Consider the following 10,069-nt stretch of genomic DNA (forward strand, 5'->3'; position numbering starts at 1 on the left):
GCCAGACGTGTACCCAGAAGCCTCCTACTACAAGACAAAGCCAAGAAAGAAACCAACAGAACTCCACTGGCCATCACATACAGTCCCCAGCTAAAACCCCTCCAACGCATCATCAGGGATCTACAACCCATCCTGGACTATGACCCCTCACTTTCAGAGACCTTAGGTGGCAGGCCAGTCCTCACCCCCAGACAACCTGCCAACCTGAAGCATATTCTCACCAGTAACTGCACACTGCACCATAGTAACTCTAACTCAGGAACCAATCCATGCAACAAATCTCGGTGTCAACTCTGCCCACATATCTACACCAGTGACACCATCACAGGACCTAACCAGATCAGCCACACCATCACCGGTTCATTCACCTGCACTCCACCAATGTAATGTACGCCATCATATGCCAGCAATGCCCCTCTGCTATGTACATCAGCCAAACTGGACAGTCTCTACGGAAAAGGATAAATGGACACAAATCAGATATTAGGAATGGCAATATACAAAAACCTGTAGGAGAACACTTCAGTCTCCCTGGACACACAATAGCAGATCTAAAGGTGGCCATCCTGCAGCAAAAACACTTCAGGACCAGACTTCAAAGAGAAACTGCTGAGCTTCAGTTCATCTGCAAATCTGACACCATCAGCCAGGATTAAACAAAGACTGTGAAGGGCTTGCCAACTACAAAAGCAGTTTTTCCTCCCTTGGTTTTCACACCTCAGGTTTTTTGTTGTTGTTGTTTTCATCAATTAGCAGGTATGTAAGATTAGTCAGTTCTACCTCCTGGTTTATGTAATCTGGATCAGCACCTTCACCATTGGAAAAGATAATGGTACCACCCCATAAGAGTTTGGAGTTGCGTACATATATGATTTAAGTTAAATCCCATTGAAAAATCATCCCCTTGCCACTTTATGCAGATCTGAAGGGTTGCCCTCAGACAAATTTTAACAAACAATACTTTTCTCTCTGTTGTTTAGCTTGGTTAGAATGATCAGGCTACCAAAATGCAATGCTCCCAGCAGGACATTAAACCATTTGGTGAGATAACGTTTAAGACTTTCTAGAAACGAACATTCACCGAATAAAGAATCCTCCACATTGGATGAAGTCCACTTAAAGTACTAGAACATGAGGGCCTCATCCTCCCTGATTGAACTAACCTCGTTATCTCTAGCCTGCTTCTTGCTTGCGTATATATACCTGCCCCTAGCTATTTCCACTCCATGCATCCGACGAACTGGGTATTCACCCACGAAAGCTCGTGCTTCAATACGTCTGTTAGACTATAAGGTGCCACAGGACTCTCTGCTGCTTTTACAGATCCAGACTAACAGGGCTACCTCTCAAAACAACTCTGGTATTCTCCCTTGTTTACAAATAACAAAGATAGTGTTCTCCCTTGAGCCATTGTTGTTTCTCTACAAACCCCCTACCTATGCTCAAGTGTGTTCTGATGCCTGGATCCAAATCTGCATCAGTTCCACTGGGACTTCATCTTCTCCGGCCTGATCGTGCCGGGGGCTCTGCCTGTCTCCAGCATTCTGGACCCTCGGCTACCACCACCACCTGGGACTCCCGATGGAGTCAAGCTTCATGGAGTGGTGAGAACCCAGCTCTCTCTCTCTCTAGGTGTAGCCTTCTGACCCTGGCTTGTGTGATCAGTTATAGTTTTGTAAACCTGACTTCTATAATCAAGATTAAGTTAGATTTAATATTATCACTGTTTGGTTTGTTTGACTCCCCTCTGGTTATTACCTGGAAATAAATAACTTTCATGATTAAGTTGGTTGCTTCTCTCTGTCTCACTCCCTTATGGGTGTTTTTTGGTTTCCTCATTTGCTCTGCAGCAACGGTCCTCGTACCTCAGCTTAAAGATCCCAGCAGCGCCCAAAAACCCTGTGGGGTTTGCTCATCAAGTGGGTTACCCACCAGTAACGTGAAAGTGGGGCTAGGGACGTGCTAGGAGGGTGGCAGCAGTTCTCTCTAGATGTGTGTGTGTGTTCGTCTGATTCTGGGGCTGGAAGAGCCCAGCCCTGGGGAACCGAGGTCCTGCAGGATCGCTCCACTGGGGGAACTTGCAGCAGGAGGAGTGGAGAACACAAGTGACACAAGCAGCACATTGATAGAATTACAGAACCCCCCCCCCCCCCCCGAGGAGTAACCCTAATCAATGAGCGTATCCCAAAGTAACAGCACAGAGCCAGGGGCTGGGTGGGCGGCTCCAGGCTCAGGCTGTCGCTGCTCGGGGTGGCTGTTACTGGCTGGTTCCGGGGGGAGATCCGGCCACCCCAGAGGCACTAGGAGGGGTCGGCACCCCCGGCCAGGGGGCATCTGTACCCTGCTGCAAGCCACCTCACAGGGGTGACACTGGGGCCCGGTCCGGCTGCTCTGGGTTATGAGCCATCTCCTGGTCCCCTGCTGGACGCTCCCCAAAGCTCCCCAGCCCCAAGGTGTTGGCCTGTGGCCGGAGGGCGGCCTGCCAAGACGAGGCCTTTGGAGTGGGTGTTCTCCAGCCTCAGAGCTGTGCCACACAGAGCCCAGTGCCCTGTGGCAGGCAGGTGAGGGGAGCAGGCCCCGGCAGCCCTGGGGCAGGTGGTCACTGGTCGAGAGCAGGCAGGCAGATGCTGCAATGGACCCTGGGGAGGAGACCCCGGGCACTGGGAGAAGGGCCTGGAGATCCAGCGACCCACCCAGCACCAACCTCCATGCGAGGGCAGCTCTGTGTCCCACCCGTGCCAGGCAGCCCCCAACACCTGGGCAGGAGGGGTCCTGGATGGGGCAGGGGGTGGCGAGTACCCGGGGACCCCTTTAGATTCCTCATGCAGGCCACAGAGTGGACATATGCCTATGCACCCAGAGCCCCCATGAGTCTTGGGGGGCAATGGATAGGCCCTGCACAGGCACCCCAGCCATGCCCCCGATCCGCCCTCTCTGGGCCCCGGGGGGCAGAGATCAGCCGCAGTGCAGGGTGCCCCGGCCACCCCCTAGTCCCTGCCGAGTGCTGGCAGCTGGACGCAGGGCAGATGCAGAACCCTGCACAGTGGCGGGCAGGGAAGCGGGGGGGGGGCACCATGGGGTGGGTGATCCTCTGGGAACCTCCCTCCCCGCCATGATCCAGGGCTCCTAACACCCCTGCAGCCTCGAGGCCGATACACCCCCCAGCCCCAGAGATCCTGCCCCATGTACCCCGTCCCCCCGGCCAGCAGCAGGACAGGGGGCAGGTCGAAGGGAAGACACGGGAGGCCGTGAGGGGCAGAGACCCCACTCAGCAGAGGAGCTCTGAGCTGCTGCAGCCTGGGCCGCTTGTGGACACTGAGGTTTCCTGGGGGGGCAGGAAGTGTTTGGCACTCACGTCAGTTGCTATTCCTGGCTCTGCTGGAGAAACCAAACCTGCCCCACGCCCTGCACTGCGGCGGGGGGCTCCCCACAGCACCTCGTATTGGCTCCTGGGCCCAGGGATGGGCGTGGCCACCCCCCCTCGGGGGATATAGGGCCAGGGAGCGAAGGGGCGACACGACGCGCCTACCTGGGGGGCAAGATGATGGTGGTGCTGCTGCTCCTCTCCCTGCTTGTGGGGGCCACTGGTAGGAGCCGGGGGGGGGGGGGTGGGCTTGGAGGGAAAACAACGCCTAAGGTATGGGAGATGAACCCAGGTGTCCAGGGAAGGGGCCCCGAGACCCCCAGCCTGAGATGGGGCAGAGGGGTGAGGACAGGCCATTAGCCCCGAGCACCCAGGCTGGGTCCCCACCACACCCCCTCGTCCGCTAGCTCCCGTCAGCACCCCCTCTGCTTTGATCATCGCAGTCTCCATCACCCCCCTCCTGCCACTCCGCTCTGGTGTCCCTCCCCTCCTGGCTCCTCGCCCCCCCATTCACTCCAGCCTCCCCCTGCAGTTCCCCCCCCTCCACATTGTGTCTCTCTTCCCTATTTCCAGCTCCCCTAGTGTAAAGAGTTGGGGGCTGCAGGTCGGGAGTGAGGGGCACCAACAGACCTGTGAGAGGAGCCCAGGGCTGGGGTAGCAGGGGGCTGCAGTTCAGGACTGGGGGGAACCAGCAGAGCTGGGGGGGAACTTGGGGCTGGGCTGGCAGAGGCTGTGGGTCAGGAGTGAGGGGCACCGGCAGAGCTGGGGGGGAGTCCAGGGCTGGGCTAGCAGGGGGCTGTGGGTCAGGGCATTAGCAGAGCTGGGGGGGCCCTTCTTTCTGCCAGTTCTCTCTCTTTCCAGCCCTGGCCCTGCCGGGGGAGCCCCCCGAGTGCCTGCAGGGCCCTGAGTTTTGGTGCCGGGACATGGCCACAGCAGACCAGTGTGGCCAACTGCAGTTCTGCTTGGAGTACGACTGGAACGAGCTGCCCGAGGTGAGCGAGCTGGTGCCTCCACGGGGCTGGGCGCGGGGACTTCGGTGCCTCCCAGCTGGTACGGGTTGGGGGTGGGACCGGTGGGCACCTGGGGGCTTATTCCCATCCCTCTGAGACCCCAGCGCAGGCTCCTGCCCTTAGGGGGGCCCACGGTACCCCCCCGGGGGGCCCTGATTCCCCCCCTGCCAGCTCCAGAGCCCAAACCCCCACTGCCCCAGGATCCGAGAAGGCGGCCCCTGCGGACAGGTTGACATGTGTTGGGAGGCACTCACCTGGCTGCTGTGTCCCGGCACAGGGCGCTGACGAACGGCACCCCCTGGTGAAGTGCTGGGTGTGCACAAAAATCATCAGCAAGCTGAAGAAAATGGCGTCCAACACGCACAACAAAGTAAGGACCCCTTGCCGGGCAGTGAGTGTGCAAGGGGGATAGAGTGTGCATGCCAAGGAGGGGGGCCAAGAGTGAGTGTGCTAGGGTGGGCATGTGCAAGGGAGCCTCTGAGAGTGGCAGGGCACATGCCAGGTGACATGGGGGAGTGGGTGAACACATGCGAGGGAGAGTGCAAGGGTGGGTGGGAATGTCTGAGGGAGTGTGCAAGGGTGAGTGGAAGTGTGCGAGGGTGGTGGGTATATTCTGCAGGCGTGTGCGAGGGTGGGAGGAAGTGTGAGGGTGGGTGGGTATGTATGAGGGAGTGTGCGAGGGCAGGTAGAAGCGTGTGAGGGCAGGTGGAAGTGTGCAAGGGTGGGTGGGTATGTGTGAAGGAGTGTGCCAGGGTGGGTGGGAGCGTGTGAGGGTGGGTGGGTATGTCTGAGAGAGTGTGCGAGGGTGGGTGAGCATGTGCAAGGGCAGGTGGGAACGTGCGAGGGTGGGTGTGCACCAGGCCCCAGCCAGTGCCTTCCCAACGCTTCCTGGCCATCCTCCAGAGCAGCGTGGCAATGGCCATCAAGAAGATCTGCTCCACCTTCCGCTTCGGCTTCGCAGACAAGTGCCACCGGGTGGTGGACCGGTACGTGCAGCCCATCGAGGAGGGGTTGGCCCAGGACCTGGAGCCCCGCGACATCTGCGTCTCCATTAAGATGTGCAAGAGCCAAGGCCACCCAGGTGAGGGGTGAGATCCCTGGGGGGCTGGGGCCAGCGCGCTGGGAGCTGGGCAGTGGGCTGGCTCTGTGGGGCCCCTGGCTCCAGGAGGGCAGAGCTGGGGTCTCTCCTGCAGCCTCCCGCCCCCTCCCACCAGGGATCAGGTCTGGGGTACCAAAATCAGGGCGTGTGCCAGGGTCCCACCTCCCCCAGCCTGGCCCATGGGTGCCCCTACCTGGGCTGGGAACCCAGCGGGGGAGGGGATGTACCACTGCTGTCAATGGAGGGGGAGGGGGCTTGCTCCTGAGCCATGGGAGCTGTGGGGTCACCCAGCCCCAGCCCTGCGGCCAGGCTGCTACCCTCTGGTGCCCACAGCTGGTCACTGGGTCCCTGCTGCCCAGCACCTCCCCCTAAGCTGCTCCTCCATCCTGTCTCCCTGACCCCTGCCTGGCACCAAGCCCCCATCCCAATCTGCTTCCCTGTAACACCCAGCCAGGCTGGAGGGTGACTCCATGTGGCGCGCCCGGGCGATCACCAGGGGAGATGCCTGGCCCACCCTGCGGGGATGGTGCCCAGCCCCGAAGCATCCAAGGGAGCCCCGGGGTCTGTCTGCGCCCAGCAGCCTGGTGCAAGGGTCCCTGGGAGATTCAGCTGGGCTGGGAGGTGCTGCACCCACCTAGCTCCATGCTCCCACAGGCCTGTAGCTGGCTCCCAGGGGGCGGCCAGCCCAGGAGCTGCAGGAGGGGAGGCTGACGGGGGAACCTCGGGCAGGAGACATGGCACGTGCCCCCTGTCTGCCCCTGGGAACGATGGTTCAAGCCCTCTAGGGATCAGGCCCATCCCCCACAAGCACTGGGGAGGGGAGTCACCACCCGTGGCCCCTTCTCACTGACACGAGGCCAGTGCCCCGAGCCGTCACCCCTCGGCCCCCCCATGGCTGCCTGACACCTCCCCCAGGACTTTCCCAAGCCCCACCCCGCGCTGCAAAGGGCCCTCAGCTGCGCCCACAACCATCTCCAGCCCGTGAGGGCACTTGAGACCAGGGAGTGCTCAGGGCTGGGCAGCACCACCCGCATCAAAGGAGCCGCTCCGGAGAAAAGCGATTTCACAAGAGTGGCAGCTGCGGAAGTGGGCGCGGTGCCCCCCCCTGCAGGAATGTGCTACCCCCCTCACAGGGATGGGGGGGTCTGGGGAGCTAAAGGGGCTCAGCACCCCATGGGCGGATCTCCAAGGCTCTGGCTGGGCCCAGCCTCACCAGCTAATCTCCTTCCAGGGGGTGTCAGCACAGATCACCTCCTGGTCTGACCCACAGGCCCTGCTCCGGGCCCCACTCACAGCTGCCGTGCGCCCCCTCTGGGGAGGCACAGACCACATTGGATTCCCAGCCCTCCTGTGAGGGGCGTGTGGGGCCAGGGCTCTGCCAGCTGCAGCCAGGAGGAAGGGGGCTCAGCCCATCTCTGCAGAACCTCCTGTCCCGCCCCGAGCTCTGCGCACCCACTTCCCACAACCTCTCCCCGGGCCCCATCCCCCTCGCGCCAGACCCCATGGGCAGCACTGGCCCAGTGCATGTCGCTCTCTAGTGGCCGGCCCCTGTCGTGACACCAGCTGGCTGCTTGCTGCGCCCAGAGGGAGTTGCACCCTTAGCTCGGGCGCGAGCGGCTGGGCACTGACGGCCCTGGGTTCGATCCCTGCAGCGGGATGCAGGGTCTGTGGTCCTGGCTATGAGCAGCTGGGGGGCTGGGCCCTGCCTCAGATAACACCCATATTCTCCATGGTCTCCAGAGTGGAAGGTTCCTGGCCTGCCCCGGGCCCCGGCTGCAGAGAGCTCTGCGGATGCCATGGGACCAGGTGAGGACAGGGCCGGGAGGATGGGCTGGGCCAAAGATGGGGGGCAGAGAGTGACACTGACTAGGTGAAAACGAGGGCAGCGGAAGGGCAGGTGGTGAGGGACTGATGCCGGGGTGATGGGCATGACGGACAGATCCCTGGGGGGGCAGTACTAGGGGGGAGGGGTAGAGTCACAAGCTCCCTGGGGTTCTGGGGTCGATCAGCCCTGACCAAGGGCTGGGCACTGAGTGAAGCGCGGGGCCTGGGCCTGGGAAGCCCTGTCCGATCTGGGCTCACGTTTGGGGATTTCTGTGCCCCCTGGGCAGGGACCAGGGGCCCCCAAGGCAGGTCCTGTCCGGGCAGTGGCAGGGCAAAGCTCCCCCATCCTGCCATGGCCACGGAGTCCAGTCCCAGACCAGATGCCTTTTCCCCAGCCCAGCCGGGCACCCTGGGGCAGTGTGGAGCTGGGGTCCCTAGTGCTGGCTGGTTCTTCCCCGCCCCCAGAAGGCCGAGGCCTGCCTGGCCCCACAACCCACCCCAGTGCCTGGGCAGCTGAGCCAGCTCCTGGGGGCGCAGGGGACGCCCAGCCCAGGGGAGCATGAGGACCAGCTCTCCTCCCCCCTACCCAGGGAGCCCTGGAGGAAGGTGCTGGACCCCTGGGATGGGGCACACGTAGCCGGGAGAGGGTCACCCGAGGCCCCAGAGATCGGCTGGGCTCTTGGGGAGAGGGGTGAACCCTAATGGCCCTTCGGTCTGTCCGGCCTGGGTCAGACTCCCCCATTCCCTGCACTGAGTCTGTCTGTGTGTCCCTCACTGGCCTCTCTCTCCTCCTCAGATGCCGCGTGAGCCAGGGCAGAGTGGAGCCCGTGCTGCGCCCAGAGCCCCGGCATGAGCGGCTGCCCCCAGCTGTGACACCCGCCCGAAAACCAGCCTTTCAATAAAGCTTCTGCCTGCAGCAATTGGGACATGGGCTCCTTTCTGTGCCCCACGGCCCCACCCTGTGGGTGCAGCTCTCGCCACTCAGCCACCAGGCAAATAACCAGGGGGTGGGGGCGAATGCACAGCAAAGCTCTACTTCTCCTCCTCCCCCTGGCGCCTTCTGCCCTGGGCTCCCAGGGGCTCTCCCATGCAGCACACTGCGCCCGCCCCATGCCCCCCAGCGCTCTATGCCAGCTCAGCCTCCCTGGGCCATCCAGCCCAGCTGAGCGATCCACGGGGCGCCCGGACCCCTGCCTGTGTGCAGCCCCTGGGGACGGAGCTGGGTCTCAAGGCGATTCTGTATTGAGGGCTGGGCACAAGCTGTGCTGCCCGCTGTCACCCGTCAGGGGCCCCCTCAGGATCGGGAGCAACGCCCCCACCCTCGGCGTGGCCTGGGGCCGTTGGCTGCCAAGAACTGGCCCCCGAGAGCCCTTGTGCCGCCAGGAGAGGCCAAAGCCAACAGCCCGAGCACCTGAGCACACAGCGCCATGCCCCTCGGGGGCAATGTCAACACGCCCCGGGCGGGGCAGGCAAGGGCCTGGGCCCCCATCGGGGGGGCGGGTGACGGCAGCAGGAGCCCAGGACTCTGTGGCGCCAGCCTGCCCTTCCCGCAGGCCTGGGGGCAGGTGCCCTGGGCCAGGCACCAACTGCCCAGCGGGGGAGGGGCAGGCTGAATGCGGAGCTGGGGGGGGATTCGCACTTGCCAAACAAGTGACCTCATTTCACTCCTCCCACCCCCCAGCAAACAGCCCCCAGCTCTCAGCGAAGGACAAACCGGCAACTCCCCCCGGCCCTGCCTGGCAGTGAATGGGCCACTCAGGGCTGTTTGCTCAGCTGCGCCAGCCTCCGAGCGGGCGGGGCTGGATCCTGATCTAGGACCAGGCGTCTGGCCCTGCTCGGTCCAACCCCCACTCCCAGCCCAGAGCCCCCCAGCCTCCCTGGGGCCTTGTGCAGCCCGGGGCTCTGACACAGGGAGCCCTACGCCAAGTGGCACAGACACAAGGCACGGGGGCCTGGTCGCACGGCCCACATTTGGGGGGATCCCAGACCTGGGCTCAGCCACAGACTGAGCCCTGAGCGCACTGGCTGGGTCACACAGGCGTCAGGCCCCCATCCATCACCACAGACAGAAACCTGAGTGAGACTCCAACCGGCACCTTACAGGGCTGAGCTGTGGGGGGAGCCCAGGGCTGGGTTAGCAGGGGCTGCACATCGGGGGTGAGGGGCACCGGCAGAGCTGGGGGGCCCAGGGCTGGGGTAGCGGGGGCTGCAGATTGGGAGTGAGGGGCACTGGGGCTGGACCTCAGCCAAGTACTTTTGCCTCTTAGCCACTCACTTTGCTAAATTTAATCCAAGCCAAACCCCTGCTCCTCCAGGGGGATCCTGGGCACAGTCCCATTGGCCGGGCCGGGCCCCCCTCGCCCAGCATGGCTATAAAAGGGGCATGGGATGCGGGTGCTCGAATGCTTGAGCTCAGCATGGCCGGGTCCCGGCTCCTTTTGCTCGCCCTGCTCTGCGGAGGCTCAGGTAGGAACAGCCACAGGGACTGAGCTGCTGCCCTCCACCCCTACGCTGCCTGGGGCCGAGAATCAGCTCCACGGATCCAGCCAGTAGGGTGCATGGCCCCGGGCTGGGAGGGGAGTGATGGGCACACGAGGAGAGCCCCTGATGGGGGCATCTGCGAGGCAGGGGGACCCCTCACACGGCAAGGGCTGGGGGCAGAGATGTCTGAGCCATGGGGAGTGGGCTGTAGGGGACCCAGCCAGACCCCTGGCAAAGCGATGAAACGAGACTTCATGCACCTTCCTGCCCCAGGCTGGGGGAAATGGGACA

At 62.6% G+C, this 10,069-nt stretch overlaps 1 long non-coding RNA gene across 1 annotated transcript; it reads left to right on the forward strand.

The window, feature by feature from the left end:
- The first annotated feature begins 5,420 nt into the window (after nt 1-5,420).
- Nucleotides 5,421-8,212, forward strand: LOC120397630. Its single transcript, XR_005593899.1, has 3 exons — nt 5,421-5,455; nt 7,214-7,279; nt 8,094-8,212. It is a non-coding gene; the product is annotated as an uncharacterized LOC120397630 (long non-coding RNA).
- The last annotated feature ends 1,857 nt before the right edge of the window (nt 8,213-10,069 follow it).

The sequence above is a fragment of the Mauremys reevesii genome, linkage group 2 (assembly GCF_016161935.1).
Source record: "Mauremys reevesii isolate NIE-2019 linkage group 2, ASM1616193v1, whole genome shotgun sequence".
In the NCBI taxonomy this organism is placed as follows: Eukaryota; Metazoa; Chordata; order Testudines; family Geoemydidae; genus Mauremys; species Mauremys reevesii.